Here is a 13,148-nt window from a genome sequence, read left to right on the forward strand (position 1 = left end):
GCGGGCTCCTGGCCCGCGCCCGTCCCCGGCGGCGGCCGGTGCGCGGCGGCGGCGGCGGCTGCTCCTCGTCGTCGTCGTCGTCGCCCGGGAGGCGGCCGCCCCCATCTCCCCCCGCGCCGCAGGGTCTGTCACTGCGGGCCGCCCCCCGACGGAGCCGCCCGGGCCATGCCGCCGCGCCGCCGCGCTGGGCCGACGGCCGTTACCCGGGACGGAGGCCGCGGCGGCTCGGGAGCGGCGCTCGGAGCGGGCTCGGGAGCGGGCGGCGGAGGGATCTGCGCCGGCACTTGCCACGGCCTCGCGCCTTTGCTCCCAGCGCCGCGGACGGATCCGGGCCGAGCGCCGCGTTCGCAGCTGACGGGCGCCGGGACGAGGCGCAAGTGGGCGGGGAGGCCGCCTCTCACGACAGCCAGGCGGCCGGGCCCGCCCCCCGAGCTGATTGGCTCGGGCTGCGCCTTCTCGGCCCATGATTGTTCCGGGTCCCCAATCCGATTCGCCCCGGCTCCGGCCACGCCTCCCCGGGGCTGTCGATCACGTTGGAACCGCCCCGGCCCGCCCCGCGGCGGCCGGCGGAGTCAATTGGCCGGCGGGCCGGGCGGGCCGAAAACCCGAGGCGGATTTCTGGTTGCTTTTGTTCACACAGATCTGCGTGGAGCATTGTTTTAGGCGAAAGCGGGCATCCGGGCTTCCCGTTTTATTCCTGAGCGTCACAATAGGAAGGTAGCGAGTGTCTTCGAAAAGCCACTGGATCGGGGCTCCAGAGACCCGCGTCGCCATCCCCTCTCTGTTTCTGCGAAGCTGTGTGACCTTGGGCGAGTGGCTTGGCTTCTCTGAGCCCTGGGCGCCTCCCCCAAAATGAGGGTGATGACAACCGCCCCCGGGGCCCGTGAGAAGGTCGTGAGCTCACAGAGGTCCGGCGCCCGCACCTCTGAGGCGGCTGGCCTGCCTTGAGATGTGACGGGAACAAGCTCTGTGCGGAAACCTCATCCAAATGGAGCCATTAAGTCGGCCTCCTTTCAGCGGGTTACTTCCTCAGTTTCGGGAACCGAGAGGATGCAAGCACACCGGTCAGGGTCAGGGAGCATTTGCATTGGCGCAGATTGTGGGTTGGGGACAGGCGGGGGAGAAGTTGGTGGCCCAGCCACCTATAACCCTACAGCTGCAGGCAGCGGTCCGCCATCTCCAGATAAGGAAACCGAGACCCGGGAGCAAGAAATTCATTCTTCCCTGCCCTTTCGGTAGAACCTTTCTTCTGACGTCCTGTGGTCTAGGACAGGCCCCGTTCCTGCATTTGTTCAGCAGCTCAACGGGGGCCTGGTGGACGCCAGGTTCTGAGCCCTGGGGGGCCCCTTGCGAACAAAGCCTGCCCTCCCGCCTTTGGAGCTGACAACCTGGTCCTGGGCAGTACACAATAGAGATTGAATAAATGAATGCATTTCTTCAGAACATGGTCCAAGGTACTAGAAACTTCCTAACGACGTTCTGCAACCTCTGGACTGCAAAGTTGAGCAGACATTGCAGAGCCATAGTTGGGGTGGGGGGAGATTTGCTTCCCAATCCCCCACCCCCTCCACTCCTGGGGCAAATCTTCCCTGAACCACCTGGTGCTCTTGGCCAGTGTGGGAAGGAGCAGGCATCCAGGTGAAGGTCAGCATAGCTTCCCAAGTGTATTAGGTCCTCATAGGCAACAGGGGCGAGGCTGGGTCCAGCTGGGTCTCCACACCTTACTTCCCCAGTACAGACTAATTTCTACAAATAATTTAATTAATCCTTGTTCTCTTCGACCTCACTTTCTCAAGTGATTCCAGGGAAGGAGCCACATTCCAAAATCTACGACATGAGGAAGTGAAGGAACATGAAAACCAAAACAGTTCACCTTTGCTTTCTTTTGATAAATTAAGTTCCTTGGAGTGGAAAGACCTTGGGACCTTATCGGTGCTGGGGGTTTCCTCAAACCCAGCCCTTCCTGGCTGTGAAATCCCTAAGCTCTGGTACCAGTTGACCTGGATTCTACTCCCAGCTCTAGCGGGCTGTGTGACCTTGGCCGTACATTCAACCCCTCTGAGCCTCAGTTTCCTCATTTGTAAAAGGCAGCCGGGAACCCTGCCTCCCAGCTGGCAGTGGAGGTCAGAGATGCTGATGGGAGCCCTTGACAGCTGGGCCAACTGAGCCACAAGTAACTGGATCAAGGTCTACCAGCTCCCTCTTGCCACTTCTGCTTGTGCTATTTGCTATTTAATGCATGCACTGGGGTGAAGAGTGTCCCCCAAAAGGTCCTGTTCACCCAGCACCTCAGACTGTGACTTTATTTGGAAATAGGGTCTTTGTAATTATAATTCAGATGAGACTCAAGATGAGATCATAGACTAGAGTGGGCCCTAAAGGAGAGTGTCCTTGTAAGAGACAGAAAAAAAACAGAGACCCGGGAAGAAAAACCATGCAAAGACAGAGGCAGAGCTTTGGAGCCAAGGGACACCTGGAGACACCAGGAGCTGAAAGGGGCAGGAAGGACCCTCCCCTGGAGCCTTCAGAGGGAGCATGGCCCTGCCCACCTTGACTTTGAACTTCTGGCCACTGTAAAAGAATACATTTCTGTTGTGTTAAGCCAGCAAGTTTGTGGTTGTTTGTTACAGCAGCCCCGGGAAACTCACAGTGTTGTTTCCCCCTCAACTTCAGTCTAGCTCAATTTAATTCAACAGATATTAAATCCCTGCCCTGCTGGACCAGACCCCACTAAGGTTTTGGGGCTTCTAAGGAGAATGAGACCCAGGCCCCCCCCCCCCGCCCCCCGCCACCACTCTTAAGGAACTGACGGCCTGGACTCCCTGCTGTGAAGCAGATGGGCTGCCAGTCCACAAGGGAGCTTTCCCTTCCGCACACTGTTGCCTTCCCCAGGGGCCTCCCAGGGAGCGGAGAGGGTGGGCAGTGACTCCCAGCCGGCCCTGAGGCTGCAGTTTTCTCTGTTTTCTCTGCTCTCCTTGCTCTCCCTGCCACCCGGGGATCCTTCCCTGAAACAGCCTCCAGCCCTGGGCTATTTGGAGCTTCTCACTGTCCCTTGCTCTGCAGGAGGTGACCCCTGGCTTCCACTGGGACTTGAGTGTTTCTCCAGCTGCTACAAAGTGGAGGGGCCCGGGACCCACGGGAGGAGACGGAAGGGGCATCCCTCCATGTGAGAGAAAGCGGGCTGCAGGTAACAGGGAGGTGGGGCCGTGTGTTCAGCAGGGAGAGATTCCCCACGCAACGCTGAGCTGGACGGCAGGCTCACTCGCTCCTTCAGGCCATACCTACCACGTGCCTGACACAGGGCCCAGGGATGACAGTGCGGTCTAGGAGAGCTCTCGGTCTACAGTAGGACAATGTGTCTGTCTGCATTTTCCATAGAGCTGGGGTGGAGCAGAAATTACTTTAATATTATTATTATTATTATTTTTTTTTTTTTTTTTTTTTTTTTTTTTTGTGGTATGCAGGCCTCCCTCTGTTGTGGCCTCTCCCGTCGCGGAGCACAGGCTCCGGACGCGCAGGCTCAGCGGCCATGGCTCACGGGCCCAGCCGCTCCGCGGCATGTGGGATCCTCCCAGACCGGGGCGCGAACCCGGTTCCCCTGCATCGGCAGGCGGACGCGCAACCACTGCGCCACCAGGGAAGCCCCTTTAATATTATTTTTGAGAAAGATTTGGGGTTCACCCGAAATTCCCCAAACGATTTTGCAATGAAGCTATGATGTGCGAGGGATGACTTCTTGCGTCTGAATCAGTGACACTGTTGAATTACTTCCATAGGCAGGGACCAGGCCGAGACGAGAGATCAGCCAGCTGGAGTACGGCTCTCCATCTCCCCCACGCCATGGCCTTGCTTCTCCTGTCACTTAGAATCCCGGCCAGAGAGGAAGAGCCTGGAGGCCGGGTTGTGGTTAGGAAAATGAAAACAGAATTAAGATTGAGTGTCCGATTAAGACGAGGGTGCCTTAAAAACATAGGCTCCGTGCCTGGACCCACCACTTATTTTTCCCTGCGATGTATGGCCAGGATGTGTGTGGTCTCCGCTTAGGTGTTTTTGTTTGTCCTAGGCCCTGCCTTCCTGTGATTGAGGAAGGAAAGGGACCCCTAATGTGCAGAACTTGAGAAGTGCCTCCCTGGTCCTACTGCGGGATCCTTGCTAGGTGCCCCAGCTCCTGAGAGCCTCAAGTGACGGCCACGAGCCAGTGACGGCCACGAGCCGGTGCGAGGAAGCCTGATAGCGCCGTCTTGTTCCCATTTTACAGGTGCAGAGCGGTCAGTTGTGGGCCTGGGGGCACGCGGTTCAGATATGTCGGCACCAGATCCTGACCTAAGTCAGCTGCCAGGACTCTGTCCCTCAGGGAGGAAGGCACAAAGGTGACAAGTCATTATTCACTATTTCTGCAAACTGGAGATTCCAGAGGTATCTGTGGCATGCCACTTCTTCCTAGCCGTGACTGCTGACAAAGTCCACCTGGGGTCATAAATGGGCAGTTGACCCCAGCCACATCTGGCCCTGTTTCTGCATGACCACATGTTCTCCTCCAGGGCAGACCTGCTTTCCAGGGTGTCTTTGACCTTGGGCTGGATGCAGTGTTTTCCCAGTGGGAGTTACCTGGGCTCTTACTTAAGATGCAGATTCCCAAACCCGACCCCAGGTGTTGAGTCAGACTCTGTGGGGCGGGGCCTTGGAATCTGCATGTGGTGAGCTCCCTGGGGCGCACCGAAGTTGGACGACTCTCCTCGGGCAAGGCGTTCTTTTTTTTTTAATATATATATATGTATATATTTATTTATTTATTTATTTATTTATTTTTGTGTTGAGTCTTCGTTGCTGTGTGAGGGCTTTCTCCAGTTGCGGCGAGCGGGGGCCACTCTTCATCGCGGTGCGCGGGCCTCTCTCTATTGCGGCCTCTCGTTGCGGAGCACAGGCTCCAGACGCGCAGGCTCAGTAGTTGTGGCACACGGGCCCAGTTGCTCCGCAGCATGTGGGATCTTCCCAGACCAGGGCTCGAACCCGCGTCCCCTGCATCGGCAGGCAGACTCTCAACCACTGCGCCACCAGGGAAGCCCAAGGGCAAGGCGTTCTTGCTCTCAGGCTTCTAGTGTGCTTCCCTGCGTCGACAACTGCAGTCATAATCAGAGTGAAGTCCGTGTTACAGGCCTACCATTCAGCAAGGATCTCCCTATTTTAGTTTATTTTTTGTTTTATTTTATTTTTATTTTGGCTGCGCTGTGCGGCATGTGGGATCTTAGTTCCCCGACCAGGGATGGAACCCGTGCCCCCTGCATTGGAAACACGGAGTCTTAACCACTGGACCACCAGGGAAGTCCTGGATCTCCCTATTTTACAGGTGGGGAGACTGAGGCTTAAAGAGGCCACACAGCCAATGAACAGTGAATTCTCATCATTAAGTTCTGCAGCCTTATTTCTGTTGTATATTTGCTTGTTATTCACATTTCTATGTTTCTTACGCCAAAAGAATGATATCCTCTGAAAGCTAACTGTTTACTGCTGCTCGTGGTTTTGAGTGTTTTGGGTTTCTTTTGTTTACCTTTTTACAATGGAAGTTTTCAAACATGCCCAAAAGTCGAGAGAATAGCGTAGTCGTTCCCCACATCCCTATGGCCCAGGTCCAACAGAGATCACATTTTACCACTTTTATTTCATCTATTTCTCTCTGGAGTGGGAGAAATACATATATTTTCTTTCTGCAGTATTTTAAAGCAAATAAATTGGGGATTATATATATATATATATATATATATATATATAAATAAAAAAACACTGTTATTTTCTCTGTGAGATAATACATGCTCCTTGTAAAGAGATTATATCTCACTGAAAAACACCTTAAAAGTCAAATAATGTCACTTCTCAATCATAACCAACATTAACATTTTAAAATATATTTTTCTAGATACTTTTGTATTCACATATACACATGCACACCTATTTTTACAAAAATGGTATATTTCTCGAAGTTAGGATTGTGCTCTCCATTTTGCCATCTGTTTTTTCCACCTAACAGTGTACCCCAGACGTCTATCCAGGTCGTGGAATGTCTTCCAAATCGTGGTTTTCAAGGGCGGCCCAGAATCTTGTTTGAATGTATCATGATTTATTCAACTAATCCCCTATTGTCAGGCATTCAGGTTGTTTCTGTGACCTGCTGAGTTTTAAAAGGCAGTTCTGCTTGTCCTGGACTTTGCACTAGGCTGAAGCCTGACCCGCCTCCTCTAGATCCTGCGTGGGTTTCTGACAAGTGTCAGGCAGGGGCAGAGACGGAGGCACTGGGTAGTTCCCAGTGCCTCCCCAACCAAGTCTTCAGTTCTTGGTTTGAAGTCTCAAGACACAAGACACATCCAGACCCAAGTGCGGGTGAAAACCACATTCCAAAGGGAGAGAACATGTTGTTTGGGTGACAAGGTGTAACTCTAAAATACAGAAAGTTTCTTTTCAAACAATCATACCAGAGCTCACCCAACACAGTAACTCTCCCTCCTTCAAAATAGTCACCCTGGAATGCAGTCCTCTTATTGAAAGAAAACTGTGATTGCTTGAAAATACATCCGTGAACTCTTTTAAAACTGTCTCCAGAGTCTTGTGTAAATAATGTTTGGATGTACTGTAGGCTGAAAAGTCTTTATGCTTCTAGGTACATTGAGATCTGGAAATAGCCTGTGTTCACCAAATAAATTGCAAACACAGAATTTGCTATGTCTAGTTTGAGCAGAAACAGATTTATTAAACTATAACAGAAGTGAGAATCTGGCAGGGTCGGAGAACCAGGTGTGGATGCCATTCTTGTGTCTTTTTGTGAATGAATTGCCTGTTCATGTTTTTTGCCTATTTTTCTGTCAAGTTTTGGGTCTTTGTTTCTGTCCATTTTTAAGATTTTTTTTTAGTATATTAGGGATATTAGCCCTTTATCTGTGATTTATGTTGTAAATACTCTCTCTCAATTTGTCAGTTGCCTTTGACTTCGTTTATGGTGTTTTTACCTTGAAAAGATTTCTTTTATTTTTATGTAGTTAAATTTATTCATCTCTTATTGCATGGGGATTTGGAATTGTGGTTAGAAAACCTTTCCTTACACCCAGGTTATAAAGAAATTGACCCATGTTTTCTTCTACTATGTATACGGTTTCATTTTGTCATATTTAGATCCCTGATCTGTTTGGAGTTTACTCTTATGTAAAATATGAGGTATTTGCTTTTGAAACCCAGTTCTATTAGATGTATTCATTAAACCTGGGGTTGCAAATTACAGTGCTTTCTAGAGCCAGGCAGAAAGCTAATGAGCAAAGCTAGATGGTAGAATAAAATAGGGAGTGGTGAGGTCTACGGCCAACCAGAGATTACATTTAAAAAACACAACCACACAGTGGGCATATTAGTTTCCTAGGGCTGCCAGAAACAAATGATCACAAACTCGGTGGCTTAAAACAACAGAAATTTATTCTCTCACAGTTCTGGAGGCCAGAAGTTTGAAATCAAGGTGTCAGCAGGGTTGGTTCCTTCCGATGTCTCTAGGGAGAACCTGGTCCAGGCCGCTCTCCCAGCTTCTGTGATTCACAGCAACCCCTGGCTTTCCTTGCTTCATGGCCACATCACTCCAATCTCTGCCTCTGTCTTCACGTGGCTTCTTCCCTGTGTGTCTGTGTCCAGACTTCCCTCTTTTCATGAGGACACCAATTGGATTCAGGGACCACCCTTATCCAGGATGACCCCATTTAACTTGATTACATCTCCAAAGACCCTATTTCCAAATAAGGTCTCCTTCATAGGTTCGAGGTAGACATGAATTCTGGGGGGACAGAGAGGGAAAAGCAGAACTATCCGGAGCCCCTGCAGCCTGTGTGCTGAGAGCCTGCGGACCCTCCATGGATGCCTTATGCTGCTGTTGAAGTCGTTCAGGAGTGACAAAGAGTCTGCTGAATTGGGAAACTCATCAGACTTTACTCTGAGAATCAGTTTTGAAAAGCACTGACAGGTGGTCACTTTAAAATGTTCTGAGAAAGGGGCTTCCCTGGTGGTGCAGTGGTTAAGAACCTGCCTGCCAATGCAGCAGACAGGGGTTCAATCCCTGGTCCGGGAAGATCCCACATGCCGCAGAGCAACTAAGCCCACAAGTCACAATTACTGAGCCCACGGTGCCACAACTACTGAAGCCCACGTGCCTAGAGCCTGTGCTCTGCAACAAGAGAAGCCACCGCAATGAGAAGCCAGTGCACCGCAACGAAGGGTAGCCCCCGCTCGCCGCAACTAGAGAAAAGCCCGCGCGCAGCAACGATGACCCAACGCAGCCAAAAATAAATAAATAATAAAATAAATTAATTATAAAAATTTTTTTAATAAATAAATAAATAAAATGTTTTGAGAAAAGGAAAAAGAAATCAGAGGCCAACTCTCCTAAGTGTGAACGAATAGTTGGCCTGCCCCACAGCCTTATAAGACAGGCTTGTTCGATATAAATATTTGGGTTTCCCCCTGGAGGCCAGGCCTCTGTTATGCTTTTTCCTTCTATGTAACGGGTGAATTCATATTATAAATCCCTCTGTGCCAAAAGTCGGCCCATTTTGTACCAGAGAAGGAGAGGGGTGGTGTCTCCACCCGGAGATCCAGGGGAGGGCTGTCTTTGCAGCTAATCCCCCCTAAAGACCCCCCCAGGGTAGGTAGAATTCTAAGGATGCCCCCAGCCTCCACCCCGGCCCAGTCCCTTGTTATCCAAACACTAACCCAGGTGCTGCTGTGAAGTGATTTTGCAGATTAAAGTCCCAGGTCAGGTGATCTTAAAATACGCAGATTATCTGGGCGGCCCTGACTCATTCAGGTGAATCTTGTAAAAGCAGAGCGTTTTCTCTGGCTGGAGGCCGAGGGGACTGACAGAGATGTTAGAAGGATCAGGAGGCCGTGAGACACTGTTTCTGCTCTGAAGACAGCTGGGGCCACGTGGCAAAGAATGTGGGTGGCCTCCAGGGCAGAGCATGGCCCCAGCCCACAGCCAGCAAGGACACGGGACCCCAGACCCACAGCCTCGGGGAAGCAGGTTCTCCCGCAGATGGGAGCCCAGCTGGGGGACACAGGGCTTTTCGGCTGTGCGACCTGAACAGAGAACCCGGTAGAGCCTGTTCAGATTTCTGGCCCACGGAACTGTCAGGTGGTAAGGGGGTGTTATTTTAAGCCACTAAGTTTGTGGTCATTTGTTGTGCAGCAGGAGACGCTAACCCGCCTCTGCTCTTGACGCAGGTCGGGGAGGACGCAGAGACTGGGGTCAGGCAATTCCAGCTCTTCCGCTGGCGCACCTCCATCCTCTGTTCATCCATGGGATCTACCAGAGCTCCTGGTCCCTGCACGCGACGTAAAGACACGACGATGAGCTGGCTGTGGGGCTCCCCTGCTCCAGAGGTTGATGGAAAACAGCCACGTGCCCCTCTTGTGGTCGACCAGTTACCGAAGACCCGGGAACCAGGTGAGTCTAACCACATTTTATCCGGGTGTTTTAGACCTTCCCAGAACCAAGGAATCTTGATAAAGTCCCTTAACACAATCAACTCCCCCTTTAGGATGACATCCCAGAAAATTGCATTCCCGTCCCCCCACCGAAAAAACAAAAAATAAGTAAGCGGCAGTGTTGGGCAAGTCACAGCTCTGGGTACGCTGCGCCTTGCTGCTCTCCTCCCTCGTACAGTTGAGGGGGTAGGTGTGGAGCACTTGGCGTCCAGCAGGTGCTCAGTTAACGTTAGCAGCTGGGATGAGGACCCTCAGGTGGAAGGCTGATTGCACCACCCATCCTGGATATCACCGTTGTGAAGCTGCGTGACCCAGGGCAGGTCTCCCCGTCCCCTCACAAAGGTGAGACTAGAGGGGGGACCGGCAGCCCTGCCTGCACCGGAGCATCCCCTGCGCTAGGGAGGAGCTGAGCCTCTGCCTGGGAAGGTGACCCAGAGCCCTGAGCGTCACTGAATGTCAGTGGCAGGTGTGCGTGGGAGGAGGGGTCGGTGCCAAGCGGGGCAGTCAGGGCTTTGAAAGCCATTGTCTCAGGCACGTCCGAGACAGCCCTCACGCGTGAGGACGAGTAATCAGAGGACGCTGGAAGGTTCCCTGAGGAGGCGGGCCTGAGGCAGGAGAGGGGGTTGGGGACGGCCCTTGCTCAGGCAAGAATGACCCCAGGCATGGGAGCAGGGGTAGGGGGTCTGATCTTGGAGGAAGATGGCACAGGTGTGGCCCTTACCTCCCCTCCCGACAAAGACAGAAGGCCGACGTGGTCTCTGTTCTGAGCTGAACTGCTTCCTCCCAGAAGATGTGTTGAAGTCCTGACCCCCGTTACATGGGAATGTGGCCTTATTGGAAACAGGGTCTTTGCAGATATAATCAGGTTGAGATAAAGTCGTTAGGGTGGATCTTAATCCAATAGGCCTGGTGTCCTTATACGAAGAGGAAACACAAAGGGGAGAGGCCATGTGAAGACGGAGGCAGAGACTGGGGGGAGGCAGCCACAAGCCAAGGACACCTGAACCCCCAGAAACTGGAAGAGCCAGGAAGGACCTCCCTAGAACCCCCAGGAGGGAGCATGGCCCTGCCCACACATGGACTTCAGACTTTAGGTCCCCACACTGTGAGAGAATCCCTTGCTGTTGTTTTAACGCCCCCTCTCCCGCCCGCAGTTCACGGTCCTTTGTTATGGCCGCCCCAGGACACTGATCCAAGGCCAGGGCGGGGATGGCCGATAGGTGAAGGTGCAACACTGCCCGTGGACTACCTGAGAGCCCTCCCAGCCTGTTCTGTCTTGCCGTCTCAGACGACAAAGGTGGGAAAATAAATTTTTATGTGCCCAGCTTCCCTTGCATCCAGGACTCACTGTACGATCCCGTTCTGGCCAACAAGACCCAAGTACATCTGCCGAGAAGTTTCTAGAACACTTCTCTAATAGAAGAAGTGTGTCAGGCATCCCTCTTTACCCTCCCCGTCAGGGCTTCCTTGAGCACAGCATGGCCGCGGTGTAGGGGGGCACGGCACTGGGGACCATGCTGCCAGTGATGCTGGGACATCACCCAGGTGCTCAACTCAGCTTCTCCCACGAGAAAAATAAAACCACATTTGTTCAGGTTACTCGGGCTTTCTGCTACCTGCTGCTGAACGCATGCCTTCCTCGATGCCGTGGTCTGCCCCTGGGAGCCTTCCCAAACCCGTCTTCCCTCTGGTGGACCAGAGGGGTAAGGGCAGGCGCTCCGGACGTCAGACGAGCAAACTCTAACCGCGACTCCCTCACCCCCAGCTTGCAATTCGCCCCCTCCTCCCAGCGCCTCAGCCCCCTCGACATGGAGATAAAGATATCGACTTGGGAAGATGGCTAGAGAGTTAGTTAAGATAACGCAAGTGCTTGGCGGATGCTCGAGAAGTAGCGGCTGCCACCATTTCCAGGAGCATCTTCCGCCCCGGGTTCTGATGTACGTAGGGGCTCCACAAAAGCCCCAGCACTGGAAATGCTGTAGACAGGGCTAGGGCGAGGGCTGGCCCGTCTCACCGGGCCTTTGAACAAGCACTTGACGCCACACGGGTCTCCTCACCTCAGCGCGTGTGCGTGTTCACATCACAGACACCCGCGTCAGAGAACAAGAATGGCCCTGTGTCATCGTGGTCATTGCCACTGAAGGCGTGGGTTCTGTGCACAGAACACGGCGCGGGAAGTCACCTGCCACAAGACAGACAGCAAGTGACAGAGCTAGGCCTCAAGGCCGGCAGCTCCTGGTGCCTCCGGCCAAGCTGACGGTTTTGGCACCGAGAGCAGGAAGGGCAGAAATTCCAGGGGACAAAGCACTTTCATGCCTCATTTAACCTTGTGACATGCTTTGAAATCAATAGATCATTATCCTCACCTGGTAAAGGAGGCGATTAGGCCTGGGAGAAGGAGAACAGATACTGGCGGAGCTCAGCCTAGAACAAAAGATTCCTGACCCCAAATCCTCCTGCACTGTGCCCTCCAGAAAGGCCGAGGATCAAGCCTGGGTCAGGGTGACACCTCTGTGGGCGAGGAGGGTCGCTGGGGCTCAGGTGACCCTGGTGTCAAGGAGCTAACACCTGTCGAGACCTACTGGAGGCTGGGTGCTTTGCAACATAATCTCGCTCGGCTCTCTTTGGACTCAAAGAGGCTCAGACAGGCCGCTTGCCCGTGTAGACAGCCAGCAAGGACAGACCCCATATCCTCCCCACTGTGTGACGCTAATCACCATGGGGGCCTCCTGACCAAGTAGGGACCTTTGCCCGGTGTTTTAACCAGAGCCGGTCTGATACGTATGTATGATGTATGTTTATATATTAATATGTATTTGGCTTCTGCTTAAGATTTTGTTTGAAGAGGATGTCCTGTGGCTAATGTTTTTAACCGTTGGTCCACATATCACACGTGCGATTCTTGGTGATGAGACTTATTTTCTTTCCTGCAGGGACAGTATTCCTCAAGAACTTCTGGACAGAGCATTCAGAACCATTCCTGGCTACAATATACAGCAAGGCCATGCTGGCATGTCCCAGGTGAATGTTAGTACTATCAAAACACATGTGCTTGTGGCTTAATTAAATTCTGAGTTCCCTGAGAGCAGGGACTAGGTCTGATACTTTTTTGTCGCTTTGGGTTTCCAGCTTTAGACAGTTGCCTTGTACATAGTAGGCGTTTATTAAATGTTTGAGATGGTCATTCTGAATTCCCAAATAAGTTTTTGTGATGCTTCTTCCAAACAGAAACATTTTCTTCTGTAAAGATCTGGGTACTGTGCTAATTTCTCCAATTAGTGGGATAGCTTGTCTATCAATTATGATCTCTTGTGTATAATTATGGTTCTACCCAAGTGCTTGCAAAGTGGAATGTTTTCAAAAATATTGTTGATATTTCCTTATAACATAGCATCAATCCCAGGATGGGAAAGACTTGAGCTGAAAGAGAATTTAGCAGTCAGGCAGGTTAACTTCTTAACTAGCAGATGAAGAAAAGAGGTAAAGGGCTACCAGGGATCACCCAGCCAACCCACTTATCACCCGCGTTGGGGAGTGATTGATGGTGCAGAAAGTAATGTGATTTACAACCTTTTCAGATTTTTGATCAACTACATGTTTTTTTAAAAATAATTTTATTTATTTATGTATTTGGCTGC

At 52.0% G+C, this 13,148-nt stretch overlaps 1 long non-coding RNA gene across 1 annotated transcript; it reads left to right on the forward strand.

The window, feature by feature from the left end:
* The first annotated feature begins 3,095 nt into the window (after positions 1 to 3,095).
* On the forward strand, positions 3,096 to 12,647 carry LOC114484142 (uncharacterized). Its single transcript, XR_003676661.2, has 5 exons — positions 3,096 to 3,187; positions 4,259 to 4,370; positions 9,247 to 9,469; positions 10,665 to 10,807; positions 12,444 to 12,647. It is a non-coding gene; the product is annotated as an uncharacterized lncRNA (long non-coding RNA).
* The last annotated feature ends 501 nt before the right edge of the window (positions 12,648 to 13,148 follow it).

Source organism: Physeter macrocephalus, chromosome 17 (assembly GCF_002837175.3).
Source record: "Physeter macrocephalus isolate SW-GA chromosome 17, ASM283717v5, whole genome shotgun sequence".
In the NCBI taxonomy this organism is placed as follows: domain Eukaryota; kingdom Metazoa; phylum Chordata; class Mammalia; order Artiodactyla; family Physeteridae; genus Physeter; species Physeter macrocephalus.